This window comes from Balaenoptera acutorostrata, chromosome 6, assembly GCF_949987535.1.
Source record: "Balaenoptera acutorostrata chromosome 6, mBalAcu1.1, whole genome shotgun sequence".
Taxonomy (NCBI): Eukaryota; Metazoa; Chordata; class Mammalia; order Artiodactyla; family Balaenopteridae; genus Balaenoptera; species Balaenoptera acutorostrata.
Genome location: NC_080069.1, coordinates 37,567,975 through 37,586,201, shown reverse-complemented (window position 1 = coordinate 37,586,201; position 18,227 = coordinate 37,567,975). Strand labels below are relative to the sequence as shown.

Below are 18,227 nucleotides of genomic sequence, written 5' to 3'. Positions count from 1 at the left end.
GGAATAAGTTGTGGAAAGAAGTCATAGATATCAATTATAGCCCTGTGGTCAACTAGAGAACAAGGATTGTAAATAGTTTTGCATATTTTCTATTTGCTTATTATATGTGTGTGTGAATATATATATATATATGTATATATATATATATATATATATATATATATACTCACACGTACACATGTTAGCAAATTTCCTTCTCTTTCCTTCCCATTTTTATCTTATGTACAAGTTGTTAGAAGTTAGCTTTACAATTTTGTCTTTAAGCAACAGAATATTCAGTGGGACTACTGCTGATTTTGAAAAGTAATATAGTAAGCAATTAATACAATGACTCTTGGGATTGTGCATTTGCTCATTTGGGGAAAGAGTAAAATTTGTTCATTTGTAAGGATAGCTTTACCTTGTCGGGTAGAAATACAGTTGTTTTGTTGTTATACAGCCAAAACAACAGGCCTTAATAAATTTTAAAAGCACGTGTTCTGGGGGACTTCCTTGGTGGTCCAGTTGCTAAGACTCCACCCTCCCAATGCAGGGGCCCAGGTTCAAACGCCAGTCAGGGAACTAGATCCCACATGCTGCAACTAAGAGTTTGCATGCCACAACTAAAACCCAGCGCAGCCAAATAAATAAATAAATACTTTAAAAAAAAAAAAAAGCACATGTTCTGACCACAATGGACTTAAATTTAGAAATCAATAACAAAAATGTATGAAATCCTAAAATATTTGGAAATTAGGCCCACACTTCTAAATAACCAATGGGTCAAAAAATGAAATCACAAAGGAAATTAGAATATATCTTGAACTGAGGACAAAAACACAGCATATCAAAATTGGGGGGATGCAGCCTAAGCAGTGCTTAAAGAGAAACTTGTAACTGAACAGGTGTATTAGAAAAAATAAAGGTCTCAAATCAATAACTTAAGCGTCTACCTTAAGAAACTAGAAAAAGAACATCAAACTAAACCTAAAGCAAGGAGAAGGAAAGAAATAATAAAGATCAGAGTGGAAATCAATGAAATAGAACACAGAAAAACAACAGGTAAAATCATGAAACAAAAAGTTGGTTCTTTTTTGATTTGAAAAGATCAAAACCAATAAACCTTTAGCTACAACAGAAGTCCCCAACCTTTCTGGCACCAGGGACCAGTTTTGTGGAAGACAATTTTTCCACAGACCAGGTCGGGTGGGGGGCGGTGGTTTCAGGATGATTCAAGCACATTACATTTATTGTGCACTTTATTTCTATTATTATTACATTATAATATATAATGAAATAATTATACAACGCACCATAATGCAGAATCAGTGGGAGCCCTGAGCTTCTTTTCACTTGCCACTCACTGATAGTGTTTTAATACGTCTGGAAGCAACTGATTTATTATGGTCTCTGTGCAGTCAAACCTCTCTGCTAATGATAATCTGTATTTGCAGCCACTCCCCAGTGCTAGCATCACTGCCTCAGCTCCACCTCAGATCATCAGGCATCAGATTCTGATAAGGAGTGCGCAACCTAGATCCCTCACATGCGCAGTTCACAGTAGGGTTTGCACTCCTATGAGAATCTAATGCCGCTGCTGATCTGACAGGAGGCGGAGCTCAGGTGGTAATGCAAGCGATGGGGAGCGGCTGTAAATACAGATGAAGCTTCACTCTCATGTCCGCTGCTCACCTCCTGCTGTGCAGCCCAGTTCCTAACAGGCCACAGACCGCTACTGTGCGTAAGGCACACAAAGTTGCATTTGGTAACAAAAGATTAAATGTTTTCTCCCTAAGATCAGGAACAAGAATGTCCACTCTCCTCACTTCTGTTCAGCAATGTATTGGAGATTCTAGGAAAAAAAAAAAAAACCTAAAGGCATCCAGATACAAATAAGTAAAATTGTCTATATTCACAGTGACATGATACTGTATGTAGAAAATTCTAAGGAATTCACAAAAAATCTGCTTACAGTAATAGTCAAATAAGGTTGCAGGATACAAGATAAATATACAAAAATCAATTGTATTTTTACATACTGGCAATGAACAATCCCAAAACGAAATTTGAAAAATAATTTTACTCACAATAGCACAAAAAAATGAAATACTTCAAAATAAAGTTAACGAAAGAAGGGCAAGACTTATACACTGAAAATTACAAAACATTGCTAAGAGAAATTAAATATCTTAAACAGAAAGACATTCCATGTTCATGTTAAGATGGCAATGGCAATTCTCCCCCAAACAGATCTACAGATTCTATGCAATTTCTATCAAAATCCATCACAGTAGGCTTTTTGGAAAAAATGATAAGCTGATGCTAAAATTTATATGGCAATGTAAGGAAACCAGAACAGCCAAAACAATTTTGAAAAAGAAGAAAAACACTGGAAGACTTATACTACCCAATTTCAAAATTTACTACAAAGATACCCTATAATAAAGACAGTGTGGTGCTGGTGTAATAAGAGGCATAAAGATCACTCAAACAGAAATGAGAGTCTGGAAATAATTTATGGTCACTTGATTTTTAACAAAGGTGCCAAGGCAATTAAATGGGGAAAGGTCCTTTTTTTTCCTGAACACATAGTGCTAGAACAACTGGATATTCATATACAAAAAAAGATGAATTTGAACTCATACCTCATACCATACACAAAAGTTAACAGAAATTGATCATAAACCTAAAGAATGATCCAAAAGAAAACTGATAAACTGGATTTCCTCAAAATAAAAACTTTTGTATTTCAAAAGATACCATGGAGAAAATGAAAAGACAGATAACAGGTTGGGTAAAAAAATTATTTACTGAAATAACTTACAAAACATATATCTGATAATGGACTTGTACTCAGAATATACAAAGAATGCCTACAGCCCAGTAAGAAGGCAAACCCAATCCAAAAAATGGACAAAAGCTTTCAGTAGACATTTCAAAGACAACATAGCAACAGTTAATAAGAACATGAAAATATGTTCTACATCATTAGCCAGTGGGGAAATGCAAATTAAAACCAATATGAGATACTACTTCATAGTAAGATGGCTATAAAAAAGACACAATAACAAGTGAAGATATAGAAAAATTGAAACCCTCATACACTGCTTGTGGGAATTTGATATGGTACAGCCACACTGGAAAACAGTTTGGCAATTTCTTAAAAAGTTAAAACATGAACTTACTATACAACCCAGTAATTCCTTCATAGGTATCTGTCCAAGAAAAATGAAAACGTATGTCCACACAAAGACTTGCACATGAATGCTCACAGCAGCATTATTCATAATAGCCAAAAAGTAAAAAACAACTGAAATGTCCATCAACTGATGAATGGATAAACAAAATGTGGTATAATCATACAACAGTTATTCATCAATAAACAAGAACAAACTACTGATACATGCTACAACATGGATGAATCTCAAAAACTTTATACTAAATGAAGCCAGGCACAAGACAGCACTTATTCTATACATCCATTTATATGAAATGTCCAGAAAAAGTTAAATAGAGACAGAAAGCAAATCAATGGTTGCCTGAAGCTGAAAGCCAGCGCCAGGTTTGAGTATAAAACTCGCATGGGCAAACTTGTTAAGGTGATGCAAAACTTCTAAAACTGAATTGTGGTGATCACTGCACAATTCCCAAAATTTACTAAATTTACTAAAAATCACCTAATTATTTAGAAAATGAGGATATAGGTTCCAAAAGGTGATTTCCATATGAACTCTACTTTCCTATAACTAGAGAAAGGCACCAGGAAGATTATAGATGTTCCTATATTAGAGATCTTACCAGAGATCTACACATGCAGCAGAGTTTATGAAGAACCTAAGAGAATGGACCAGATAACTTTGCAAAGTCTCTTCCAAAATCAGTCCAAAAGAAAAAATTCTGATATTTAGCAGAAAATTAAAAATGCTCAAGATTTGCCTTGTTATCTAACTTTTCTGATGAAATTTTTAAAGTTTTTCCTTCTCTACTTCTACTGCATTTTTATTAAAACACTGCAAAGTCAGTGCACTTCCCCTATAGGTGTTCTTTCATATTAAAAATCAGTCATTCAAGATCTATGAACAAAAACAGAGAATGTACATACCCCAGCCTAAAATAAAATTTAATAAATCCATTTAAGGGAGGGGGATCAAGATGGCAGAATAAGAGGATATGGAGCTCACATCTACATGTGGAATAATTCTCAAGGAAAACTAACTGGAAACTGGCAGAAGAAATCCTATTAAATCAAGGCTGTAATAAAGATACATACATAATTGGGCAGGACAGAAAGAAAAGTATCAGTTGGACCTGTGCCCCTAGGAAGGGACTAAGAGGGAAAGGGAGATGGCACGGGCAGACACTTACCCTGGGGAGTGAGTGGGACCTATGTGGAGGAGACAAGCCCCCTTGGCTGACTGGAGAACTGCTGGGACAGACAGAAAGACTGGAGAAGCCAAGACTCCACTAGTAAGAGGTACATGGGTGCTGGCTCACCACCAGACAGGGAGGAGAGAGGTCTGCCCTAGCAGCTGCTTCCTTGCCACACTCCCCAATCCACACCAATCCCATGCTTGGCATGGGATCTAGGGTAGCCAGGACCTGGGGAAAGACTCGATCTAGGGACACAGAGGAGACATGGGGGCCTAAGGTGTGGTCCAGGTGAGGCAGCAGTGGCCATTGTTGATGCTTACTCAAACAGCAGCACAGAAGCAGCCCAGACTTCTGAAAGCAGCGCAACTGCTTCCCCCAGCCACCAAACCATGCTCCCCAGTCCCAGCTCAGTGAATGCTCCGGCCCTGCCCACTCCACGCCACACAACAACCTAGCACTAGATCTGGGACAACCACAACAGGGGAAAAGACACACCTTGAGCTGCGTCTGAGCAGAGCTGCAGATGCCTACAAAGGCAGAACATCAGGTCTTTGTAAGCACACGAGTCCCATTTGCTACAGTACTCCCCTCCTTTGGGGCAAAGGCCCTAGTACAGGGAGAAGGAAAAACACATACTTAAAGGAAACAGAGCCAGCTTCAGTTCGACATTCAGGGCATCCTCTTCAGCAACCTGGGAGCAGAAGCTGCCCCTTACAGGGTGGCTACAGCCACTGAGCAGAGAGGAAGCCCTGCCTTACACCCTGCACAGACTCTAGCTCCCCAGTCATCAGCCACACCCCCTACCAAAGTGATAGCAGCCAGCACACTCTGAGGAAAAACATGACTGGCATCCACATCAAATTCAGCCCTAACACCAAAGGCACTGGGCACATGCAGTCTACACAGGGATGCTCCCACATAAGAACACTCCTTTAAGACCACAAGATATAACTGTTTCACCTAAATTCATAGAGACAGAGAAAGTTATATAAGATAAAAAGGCAGAGAAACTACCCTCAGTTGAAAGAGCAAGAGAAAACCCCTGAAAAAATAAATAATGAAACACAGATAATCAGCCTACCAGATCATAAATTCAAAACATTGGTAATAAAAATGCTAACTGAATTAGGGAAGAGAACTGATCTCAGCACAGATCATTTTAACAAGAAACTAGAAAATATAAAGAAGACCCTATCAAAAACAGTTCAACTTCTGAGATTAAAAAGCACTCTAGAAGCAATGGATAGCAGACCAAATGACACAGAAAAACACGTAAGTGATCTGGAAGATGAAAATAATAGAAATCACCCAATCAGAAGAGCAAACAGAAAGACAAATGTAGACCTTTTAGAATATGTTTGAATTTAAATGACTATCAGTTTAAAGCAAGTAGATATAATTATGGGTCAACATATATGAACCCCATGGTAACCACAAATCAAAAACCTATGATAGATACACAAAAACCAAAAAGAAAGGAACCCAAGCATAGGAGAAAAGAAAATCATCAAACCACAATGGGAGGAAAAAAAAAAGAAGAAATGAACAGGGAAGAACTACAAAAAACAAACAAACAAAAACAAAAAACTGGCAAACAAGGAATAAAATGGCAATAAGTACATATCTATCAATAATTACTTTACATGTCAATTGGACTAAATGCTCCAATCAAATAACATAAGGTGGCTGACTGGATAAAAAAACAAGACCCATCTATAAGCTGCTTACAAGAGACTCACTTCAGAGTCACACACAGACTGAAAGTGAGGGGATGGACAAAGATATTTTATGCAAACAGAAACAACAAGAAAGTGGGGGTAGCAATACTCATATCAGACAAAGTACTAGACTTTAAAACAAAGGCTATAATGAAAGACAAAGAAGGGCATTATATAACCCTCCTACACTGTTGGTGGGAATGTAAATTGGTACAGCTACTATGGAGAACAGTATGGAGACTCCTTAAAAACCTAAAAATAGAGCTACCATATGACCCAGCAATCCCACTCCTGGGCATATATCCAGAGAAAACCATAATTCGAAAGGATGAATGCACCCCAATGTTCATTGCAGCACTATTTACAACAGCCAGGACATGGAAGCAACCTAAATGTCCATCGATAGAGGAATGGATAAAGAAGATGTGGTGCATATATACAATGGACTATTACTCAGCCATTAAAAAGGGACGAGGGACTTCCCTGGTGGTCCAGTGGTTAAGACTCAGCGCTCCCAATGCAGGGGGCCCGGGTTCGATCCCTGGTCAAGGAATTAGATCCCGCATGCCGCAACCAAGAGCCCCCATGCAACAACTAAAACATTCCCCATGCCGCAACTAAAGATCCCACGTGCTGCAACAAAGATCGCACATGCAGCAATGAAGATCCTGCGCGCCGTGACTAAGATCTGGCACAGCCAAATAAATAAATAAATGATAAAATAAAATAAATAAAAAGGAACAAAATAATGCCATTTGCAGCAACATGGATGGACTCAGATATTGTCATACAGAGTAAAGTAAGTCAGAAAGAGAAAGACAAATATCGTATAATATTGCTTATATGTGGAATCTAGAAAAATGGTTCAGATGAACTTATTTGCAAAGCAGAAATAGAGTCATGGATTAGAAAATAAACTTATGGTTACCAAGGGGGTGACGAGGGGGTGGGATGAACTGGGAGAATGGGATTGGCATACACATACTACTATTTATAAAATAGATAACTAATGAGAGCCTACTGTATAGCACAGGGAACTCTACTCAATGCTCTGTGGTGACCTAAATGGGAAGGAAACCTAAAAAAGAGTGGATATATGTATATGTATAACTGATTCACTTTGCTGTACACTTTGCTTTACAACATTGTAAAGCAACTATACGACAATAAAATAAATAAATAACTTTTTTAAAAGGGGCATTATATAATGATAAAGGGATCAGTACAAGAAGAGGATATTATACTTGTTAACATACATGCACCCAATACAGGAACACCTAAATAATCAAGTTTTATTTATTCCAGGGTCACAAGGATGGCTCAACATACACAAATCAGTCAATATGATACACCACATTAACAAAAGAAAAGACAAAAACCAAATGATCATCTCAATAGATGCTGAAAAAGCATTTGACAAAATTCAACATCCATTCATGATAAAAACCCTCATCAAAGTGAGAATGGAGGGAACATATCTCAACATAATAAAGGACATTTACAACAAATCCACAGCCAACATAATACTCAACAGTGAAAAGGTGAAACCCTTCCTGCTAAATTCAGAAACAAGACAAAGATGCCCACTCTCATCACTTCTATTGGAAGTCCTAGCCACAGCAATAAGACAAGAAAAAGAAATAAAAGGTATCTAAATTGGAAGGGAAGAGGTAAAACTGTCTCTATTCGCAGATGACATGATACTCTATGTAAAGAGCCCTAAAGTTTCCACCCAAAACTATTAGAATAAATGAAACCAGCAAGATTGCAGGATAGGGCTTCCCTGGTGGCGCAGTGGTTGAGAATCTGCCTGCCAATGCAGGGGACACGGGTTCGAGCCCTGGTCTGGGAAGATCCCACATGCCACGGAGCAACTGGGCCCGTGAGCCACAATTACTGAGCTGCGCGTCTGGAGCCTGTGCTCCACAACAAGAGAGCCCGCGATGGTGAGAGGCCCGCGCACCGCGATGAAGAGTGGTCCCCACTTGGCGCAGCTAGAGAAAGCCCTCGCACAGAAACGAAGACTCAACATAGTCATAAATAAATAAATAAATAAATAAAAGACCGTGTATTTCTTTAAAAAAAAAAAAAAGATTGCAGGATACAAGATACAGGTTTAACCCTCCCAGACTTCAGACTATACTACAAAGCTACAGTAATGAAAACAGCATGGTATTGTCACAAAAACAGACACATGATCAATGGAACAGAATACAGAGCCCATGCACCAATGGTCAATTACTCTATGACAAAGAAGGCAAGAATATACAACAGAGAAAAAACAGTGTCTTCAACAAGCGGTGCTGGAAAAACTGGACAGCCATACATAAAACAATGAGATTAGAATATTCCCTCACACAATATACAAAAATAAACTCAAAATGGTTTAAAGACATAAATATAAGACCTGAAACCAAAAAACTCCTAAAAGAGACCATAGGTGGAACATTTTTACATAAGTTGTAACAATGTTTTCTTGGATCAGTCTTCTAGGGCAAATAAATAAAAGCAAAAATAAACAAATGGGGCCTAATTAAACTTTAAAGCTGTTGCACTGCAAAGGAAACCATCAACAAAATAAAAACACAACCTACAGAATGGGCAAATACTTGTAAATGATGCAACCGACAAGGGGTTAATATCCAAAATGTACAAAGAGCTCTTACCACTCAACATCAAAAAACCAAACAACCCGGGCTTCCCTGGTGGCGTAGTGGTTAAGAATCCGCCTGCCAATGCAGGGGACACGAGTTCAAGCCCTGGTCCAGGAAGATCCCACATGCCACAGAGCAACTAAGCCTGTGCGCCACAACTACTGAGCCTATGCTCTAGAGCCCACTAGCCACAACCACTGAAGCCCGCGTGCCTAGAACCCATGCTCCACAACAAGAGAAGCCACCACAATGAGAAGCCCGCTCACCGCAACGAAGAGTAGCCCCCGCTCACGGCAACTAGAGAAAGCCCGTGCGCAGCAACAAAGACCCAAAGCAGCCAAAAGTAAATAAATAAAATAAATAAATTTTTTTTAAAAAGCCAACCAAACAACCCAATCAAAATATGGGCAGAAGACCTGAATAGACATCTTTCTAAAGAAGACATACAGATGGCTAACAGGCACATGAAAAGATGCTCAACATTGCTAATTATTAGAAAAATGCAAATCAAAACCACAATGAGGTATCACCTCACACCTGTCAGAACGGCTATCATCAAAAAGTCTACAAATAACAAATGTTGCCAGGGATGTAGAGAAAAGGGAACCCTCCTACACTGTTGGTGGGAATGTAAATTGGTGTAACCACTATGAAAAACAGTATGGAGGCTCCTTAAGAAACTAAAAATAGAACTACCATATGATCCACTCCTGTGTACGGTCTCTGGAAAAAATGAAAACACTAATTCGAAAAGATACATCCACCCCAATGTTCACAGCAGCACTATTTACAATAGCCAAGATATGAAAGCAACCCAAGTGCCCATCAACAGATGACTGGATTAAGATGTGTAGTATATATATGCAATATATTAGCCATAAAAAAGAATGAAATATTGTCATTTGCAGCAACATGGATGGACTTAGAGAATATTATGCTTAGTGAAATAAGTGAAACAGAAAGACCGACAAATACTGTATAGTATCACTTGTATATGGAATCTAAAAAATAATACAAATGAAGGTGTATGCAATAACAGAAACATGCACAGATGTAGAAAACAAACTTGTGGTTACCAAAGGGGAAAGGAAAGGGGGGGAGGGACCAACTAGGGGTATGGGATTAACAGATACAAACTACTATATATAATATAGATAAGCAACAAGGATACACTGTATAGCACGTGGAATTATACCCATTATCCTGTAATAACCTATAATGGAGTATAATCTGCAAAAATACTGTATCACTATGCTGTACAACTGAAACTAACACAATATTGTAAATCGAGTATACTTCAATTAAAAAAATAATAATAATCCATTTGGTGCTGATTTCCAGCCTGACTTGAGGCTCCACCACTACCAACCTGGAACTGCCACAGATGTGAGATTTCCTCAGCTGTCTCTGTGGCCTGGATAATCAATCCAACTTTCTATTGGCTAGGCTAGCCTCCCTGTAACTGGTTTTCATAAATACAAAATTTGTATAATTGTTACTGGAACTACTTGCTGAAATATGGAACTTGTTAGAAGTACCATTTATTTTAAAATGTACATGCACAGTTTCACATACAAGCAGCAGCACATCTTTCACATCCAGCCAATCAATCAAGTTAATGTTTCGGATTAGAGAACAGAACAAAAAATTCAGATATTCTACTACAGAGTTTGCCTTTCTTTTCTGGGGCCTTAGTAAACGTTTTTCAAGAAATCAAGAGGTATATGACTAAATAATGAAAAGAATGAATTAAAATGTATAATATACCAAGGTATAATTAGGTCAACTCTAAAGAAGCAGGACCTAACTTTTACTCTGGGGAAAAGAGGCCTTTGATATAACTAGGAAAAGCAAATTCTTTTTTGATGCAGTCTTTCTTGTACACATATATGAGTAATGTTTATGAGGGCTTATTTCCCTGCGAATCTGGCACAGTACATTAGATTGAAACATCAATTTGATTTAAGCTTAATGGATAAAGTCACAATGAATATATTTTTATCTAAGTTTATGTATAAATGACCCCAACACACAGTATGAATTCTATCATTTGTAGAATGTACAGCCTTTCCATCTCTCATGAGGGGAGTAATGAAAAACTGTTCTGAGCTGCACATCACTAAAGGTGAGTGACATCCAGAAAGAAATGAAGTTGGGTGGTCCAAAAGTGCCTGCTCATCTGATAAATAACTCAGTCACATCTCAGTTAAGATGCATTAAATGGGACACAGGTTAGAATGAAACCAGGAGCCCGGGAGCTTTCCAACAGTTTCAGATTAGGACAAACGCAGAGGCACATACAGGTCTTTGCTGGAAAATTCCTTGGCCTTTATTTGACATTCTGGTCCCAAATTTCTGATGTTTTAAAAACTCCAAATCTTTTTCCCCCTCCCGACTTTTCTAGCCCATACAACATGACCACAAAGGGTTCATGGTTGTAAACGCGCCCACGTAAAAAAATTCGAAAAAGGCAAGCTAAACAAACACACCCCCCACCCCCCCCCAAAAAAAACACCTCTCAAAGGCTTTGGACGCTATTTGGCCTGTCATTCAAAAAAAGTGAGTTACTGGGAGATGATCGCCCACCAGAACCCTCCTCCCCTCACAGAAGGAAAACCCGCAGAGTAGGAGGAGTAACAGCCCGTCCCGGGCTCCTCTAATTGGCCTCCCGCTCCCAGCGCCCTGAGGAAGGGGGGCGGTGCGGAGAGCATGAGGCCAGCTGTAAAGGGTGATGAATTTTAAAAGGCGAGCTTTTCACATCTCCCACGGATCCAGGGCGAAGAAATTCACCTTTGCTCCTGTCCTTTTAAGAAAACATAGCTAACCTAGGCTCAATAAACAGAAAGAAGCAAAACGCCAACCCCGAGCTCCCACCGCTCTGGGGGACTCCCTTCCTTGCGACCCTTCTGTCGGCTCCACCCCCTGGGCCTGCTCCGCCCTCTAACCACGCCCCTCGCCCGAGGCCCCGCCCCTACGGTTGGCGCCATCCCATCCCCTACCCACTCTCCTCAGTCCCTACAGACCGCGAGAGCCCTGCTCACCCACCTAGAGGCGGGGAACGGAGAGAACGTTCTAGCGAGTCTCCCCCACCCAACCCACACTCCCAGGCTGACGTGTCGGCCAGACCCCCGAAGGAGGCAGCTGCCTTCGCTGTCGTTCTGCGGCCTCTCTCTTACCAGCTGGTCCGCGCCAGAGCTGCTTCAGCAGTTTGGGCAGTGGCGGAAAGGCTGCCACCGCCCGGTTCTGTGGCTTGAAATTTTGACTTTGCCTCGTACTGGTTCTTTGTTTTGTTTTGACTTTTTTAGAACTTTCCCGCGGTCGCTCGTCAATGGACCCGCGCGCGCACGTATCCGCAGTGCACTCTGGGGCCTGGCCAGCGGCTCCGCGCCCCCGCGGCCTCGCGGGAAAATTCCGACGAATCTCTTGCTCGTGGGGCGGGGCGGGGTAGGGGCCCCGGCTCAACCGGAAGTTGGTCTGGCGGGGCGGGTTCCCTGGCGAGGGGGCCTGCTGAGGCTGCTTTAGATGTCACCGGTGTCTGGTTGGTGTCGCTGGCCACAAGTAGACAGCAGGAAGTACCTGGAGGGGAAAAACGCGGATTTTTTAATCGTTTGTTGCTCAGTTATTTTAAGATTCTGTTCAAGATGCAGAGAATTTTTAAAAGAAAAATTGGGTCTTTGTCAAGAAGGTAAAACCTCGAAAGAAGGCCTAGAATATGATTTTCTAAGTGTGGTCACACACAAAAAAGGAATCTTTCTTGGGTTGATGCCCCTCACCACCACCAAAATCACTTCTATACACTGTTTGATTGGGGTTCAAATCAGTTCTACGCTGCATTTAAACCTGCGTTCTAAATAAATAAATGGAAAACAGCATTTTTTAATAAACTTCCATTAATGTCATTAGTATTAGCGTGTCTTGGTGGATTTTTTTTTTTTTTAATTCTTGAACTTAGTAATACACGAAGGTTTTTCACAGATGTTTAAATTTTTGCAAAAAAATTTTTTGAGGAAACTACCTAACCTTAAGCCTTATTTTATTTTAAATCAATGAAATAATTATAAAACTACAACTTAACAGGTGCTTTCAAAAAATTTACTACAAGGCAATGTACACACATAATAAAAATATTCAGACACCTCCAGCCTTCTATAATAAAGGAATATCCACTTAACCAAATATGCACTTTACCGAATAAATTGAATTCAGAGATTAGATAATCTATTAAGGTTATACAGCTTGTAAGTGACAAAGTTAGTGTGTAGGGTAATGGTGACAACAACAACAACAATTTTTGTAATTAAAGGGAGATGCACAAGGAACCAGACCTAGAATCTGAGACAAAATTGGCAGGATCTGTATCAAGGAATAAGGTGTTAAATATATTCTTGAAAATATTCCCTGCCAGCTAAAGAGGTCTGTGCTTGTTTGATGTGTGCATAGCTCAAGGTGAGTAAATCTAAGGCAGGGCTTGTGCAGAGAGACACATGCTTGAGTGATATTTACCATGACACCTTGGCCATAAGAAGAAAGTCGCCTTTGTGGTGACAAATGTGACAAGTTTAAGTTTTGTGTTTACCAGCAAAGGAAGCAATTAAACCATGTATTTCTTTAGAGAAAATATCTGTTTTGTTACTCAGGTCCTTTTAAATATTTGCTGAAAAATCATTTCTAGTGTTTGTAGTGTTAATAATTGAGGTCTTGCCATATTGTAGTTTTATGTCTTTTTAATTCAGTGGTTAATAAAGAGTTGCATGGCTCATTACAGTATATGAAAGGACATCATATTTAAGCTTAATTTAGACCTAAATGGGTAGCGTGTATAGTATAAATTTCCAAATATAAATTTATGGGAATTTATAGACATTCATTTTATCTGGCATCCATATGTATGGAGCTATCCTAATACTTTAATACCGAGATGATCACTATAAAATGCCTGAAAAGTTTCTTGAGAAAAATACTTAGATATGAATCCTATTTTTAACTGCCTCATAAAATTGAGTATGTGTGCTTCTAGAAACAATTTTGGTTACAGCACAGAGTCAAATCACACAAATAATATGACAATAATGAAAAATGGCACGTGTAGGTGAAAATTATTTCATCCTTAGACACAATTAGAATTAGAATTCATTCTAATGGAATCCATCCTTTAGAATCTTTACATTCTAGAGAGAGGAAACACCACAGCTGCATGCTGCAAGGTTACTGACATTAAATCTTCCTTTAAAATTCAACAAACAAATAGAATAAACTGTCTCGGATTCTAGCCATTGTAGTAAGACTCATGTTTCCAGAGTTAGTCCAGACACCCACCTGGTTTCCGGCTCTCATATGGCGCCCCAACACTTAACACTATCTTGTCCTTGGCTCTAATATTTGCCGCTGGTATCTCAACTGTGAATATTTAATAAGTGTTTATTAAGTCCCAGGCACTAGGCTGATTATTTTCTTTAATTCTCACAGTGATCTTTTATGGCAGACAGTATTCCAGTTTCACAGATAAAGAAATCTGATGCACAGAGCAATCTCAACTAATAGGTGTTATACCTTCGAATACAAGTAGATTGATTCTGGTGCTTCTTATTACTTGCCATTCTCTTGCTCTTGCCCCAGTCTGGGTACCAGACCACTTCCCAAGATTTTAGTGGGGCAGAAGTGGGGGAGGGGCGATGTGACCCCAGAGGCTGTGCATGTTCATCACCGCACTGCTTTCCTCTTAAAACATTCTGACTGAGGAAATGAATGTTGAATTGCAGTTGAAAACAATAATAATAATGCTTGTGCACGAAATGCATCAAGAAATGGTGCAAGTAATAGTGAAAGTCTTTGATCTGTCATGCTGATGGCAGAAAAGCACCTGAGGTCAGGAAACAGGGCTCCCAGAGGTGGAAAATAACAGAAAAAGGGAAATGTATTATAACTGTTGCATGGTACTGCCACCCTCCCCCAACATGCTCATTCTCTAGGCTCTGCTGAAAGAATGAACCTTAGGAAAATATATTTGTACTAATCACCCAGCTCCCTGCCACAACTACTTGAACCAGAAATAGTAACCTGATCCTCACTGACCCAATCAAACGGTTGCTGGAGAATTTGAAATCTCAGCGCTGAGACTGACTGTACCACCCCTACATCACAGAAGCCAAACCCCATGCCAACCAAAGACACTGGGGGAAGAAAAAATATAAGTAGCAAACAAAGTTAGTTGGCAGAAAATGTTGAAAGACCATGTTATTCCATGAGAGATAGAGGGTAGTTACCATTCCCAACTTTCCATTTTTAAGCCCAATTTTAAGGCAAACTGACTAGCTTATTTTTCTGTTCTTAGTTGTCGGTGAGATTCCCTTGTATCATATCAACAATCACTCCTTCACTTATTCTGACTTCAGTGAGTTTCTCTCCCTTACTGCAAAGCAAGCCCTGACTAAAGACCTGGCGGTGGCAGCTCTTCTTTGTATTACTGGGCATTAGCACTTTGGATAAAACCTACTTGATAAATTAATCAATGGATACCTCATGAGAACCTCCCAAGCAGAAGGCATGAAGCATATAGGCTGCATTGAAAACACAGATCCATCTGAGTATATTGAAGTTTGGAGAAATCTCACAGCTCACCTATATAGTCCAGCAGTTCCCTGTATGTGGGCCAGTAAAGTGTCAATAATATTAGAAGACTAACAGAGTTAACTGTTTATTGGGTCAAATAAAGACTTTGGGGAGCAAGGGGGAATCTACCATCATTTCACTTTTTTAGTAACATTTTTTACTTTCAAAAAAGATGGGAAGGAGTCTCAAAGAACAGTCTTATAAACTGAATAAATTTTGCTTCACAAAAAACTCATTAGATTGTCCTTATTAATCTTGTTTTACCACTTCCTCTTTCCTTGTTAGTATGAGAACACTGCTTTCACTTAGCATGGCAATGTGCCCAATAAAAAAAGACTACATTTCCCAGACTCCCTTTCTATTAGGGGTGGCCACGTAAGGAGGTTGTAGCCAGTGAGAGAGAACTGGAAGCTGTCAGGTAGGACTTCCAGAAAGGTTTCTTGAAAGGCAGAAAGACAATAGAGAAGGAGCTTTTTAGCCCTTTCCCTCTTTCTCTTGCTTCCTGCTGGAGGTCCAGTCACCTTGGACCATAAAGTACCTCAAGGACAATGGTCATGGAATACGGACGGCAGAACAAAGGAAATAAAAAGACCCTGGGTCCTCAGTAATCATAGGAGTCACCTGGTTTGCCTAACTCTGGACTTCTTTTATTTTATTTTTTTAATAAATTTACTTATTTCTTTATGGCTGTGTTGGGTCTTTGTTGCTGCACGCGGGCTGTCCCTAGTTGTGGCGAGCGGGGGTTACTCTTCTTTGAGGTGCACGGGCTTCTCACTGTAGTGGCTCTTCTTGTTGCAGAGCACGGGCTCTAGGCACGTGGGCTTCAGTAGTTGTGGCATGTGGGCTCAGTAGTTATGGCTCGCGGGTTCTAGAGCTCAGGCTCAGTAGTTGTGGCACATGGGCTTAGCTGCTCTGCGGCATGTGGGATCTTCCCTGACCAGGGCTCGAACCCGTGTCCCCTGCATTGGCAGGCGGATTCTTAACCACTGTGCCACCAGGGAAGTCCTGGACTTCTTTTAGAACAAACAAAAATAAATCTGTTTTGTTTCTAAAATAACTACTGTTATTTTATTTTAATTTTTTAACATCTTTATTGGAGTATAATTGCTTTACAATGGTGTGTTAGTTTCTGCTTTATAACAAAGTGAATCAGCTATACATATACATATATCCCCATATCTCCTCCCCCTTGCGTCTCCCTCCCTCCCACCCTACCTATCCCACTACTGTTACTTTAGATCTTTCTTGCTAGCAGCTGAACTCAGCTGAGGCACTATAGTAGGATCTGAGGTTACTGTGATGAAAAAAATAAGAGAAAGAGAAAAAATACATATCCTCTGCCCTTGTGAAGCTTAGTCTAGTGAAGGGGATCGTCCTTTAATTAATCAACATCTTCTCTGCCAGTAGCATAGATGTTGTCAAAATGAGATAAACTCAAGACACTAGCACGTTTCATTCAAAAAGGGGGTGGGGGGTCCTAAACCACCTCAAGAGACAGGAAGGCAGGAGACTCTTATCCACTTATTAAAATCCTATAAATGTCGTAGAATGGAGAAACAACTTTATCATTTTGCAATCTCTGACACAGAATTCCCAGAAAACAAAAGTTTGTTCTTTTTCCATTGATCAATGATATACCCTGTTTGGAAAAAAAAAGAAAAAGAAAGAAATATATATATATAAAGGCAGTTTTCATCTGATTTTCTTTAGTTCAGTAAAAAATGCATTCCTATTTAGAGCAGGCATTCCCACTAATCATGGTGTGTTGTAACTAACATAGCACATTTTTATTGCCTGCAAAAAATAATAAATTACATTTTGAAATAAGCACATGGCTTAAAAATAATTTTCTTCTTAAGTATTTCATAATGATTCATTTAGCATGAAATTAATAGTAAAGAACTGCTAATAAGCACTTTAAAAATAGCAAATGAAAAGAAATTCTGCACATTTATGATTTGATTAATTCTGGAAACTATTAAGTCAAAAATAAGTAAGTTTTTTCCCATTCTTGTGTCAGTTTCAGATTGACCCTTAATTGCCTAGCATTTCTCGGTAAGACTAGTTAACTGCATTTATTAATGTGCTACATTTAGGTTTCAATACACTCAAATCATACAATAAAACAGCTGCTGGTGAGTGGCGGAAATGTGGAGATGTGGCTCAAATGGTACAAACTTCCAGTTATAAGATGAGTGAGTTCTGGGGATCTAATGTACAGCGTAGTGACTGTAGTTAACAATACCGTATTATATACTTGAAAGTTGCTAAGAGAGTAAATCTTAAATGTTCTCATCAAAAAAAAAAAAAAAAGGTAATTATGTGAGGTGATGGAGGTGTTAACTAACCCTATTGTGGTACTCATTTCACAATATACACATGTATCAAATCATCACATTGTATGCTTTAACTTATACAATGTTGTATGTCAATTATAATTCAATAAAGCTAGAAAAAAACCTGCTGCATGATAAAGGAAAAAACCCCAAACATGACACCAACATGTTTATATAAAGTATAGTATTATACTATAAAGTATAGTATAATATATACATATATGTATATATTATACTGTATACATGTATATAGTATAATATATACATATATATATACACATATATATATAGCTTTCATTCCTCAAGATCCAAGATCTATAAGGGTGAGTGGGAGAAACTAACATTTAATGAGCACCTACTATGTCAGGCATTTTGCTAAGCGCGTAACGTGTATTACCTCATTTGATTACTTTCTCTGCCATAATCTCATCACATTTAAGTGTAATTAAAAAAAAATGTCACTCCCATTTTGCTTGTAAGCCAGTAGAGACAATGTATCAGGAGAAATCATTTTAACTGTAAAAAAAATCAGGACTGCAAGTGACAGAGCATCATCTGCA

At 39.0% G+C, this 18,227-nt stretch overlaps 1 protein-coding gene across 7 annotated transcripts in view; it reads right to left on the bottom strand.

Moving 5' to 3' along the window:
* FANCC (FA complementation group C) overlaps nt 1-12,082 on the bottom strand; it is a 268,384-nt gene extending 256,302 nt beyond the window's left edge. For all 7 annotated transcript variants that reach the window (XR_009008706.1, XM_057548936.1, XM_057548933.1 and 4 more), the window contains exon 1: nt 11,899-12,082. The gene's annotated coding sequence lies outside the window, so the exon portion shown is untranslated. The remainder of the gene's footprint in view (nt 1-11,898) is intronic.
* Between the last annotated feature and the right edge of the window lie 6,145 nt (nt 12,083-18,227).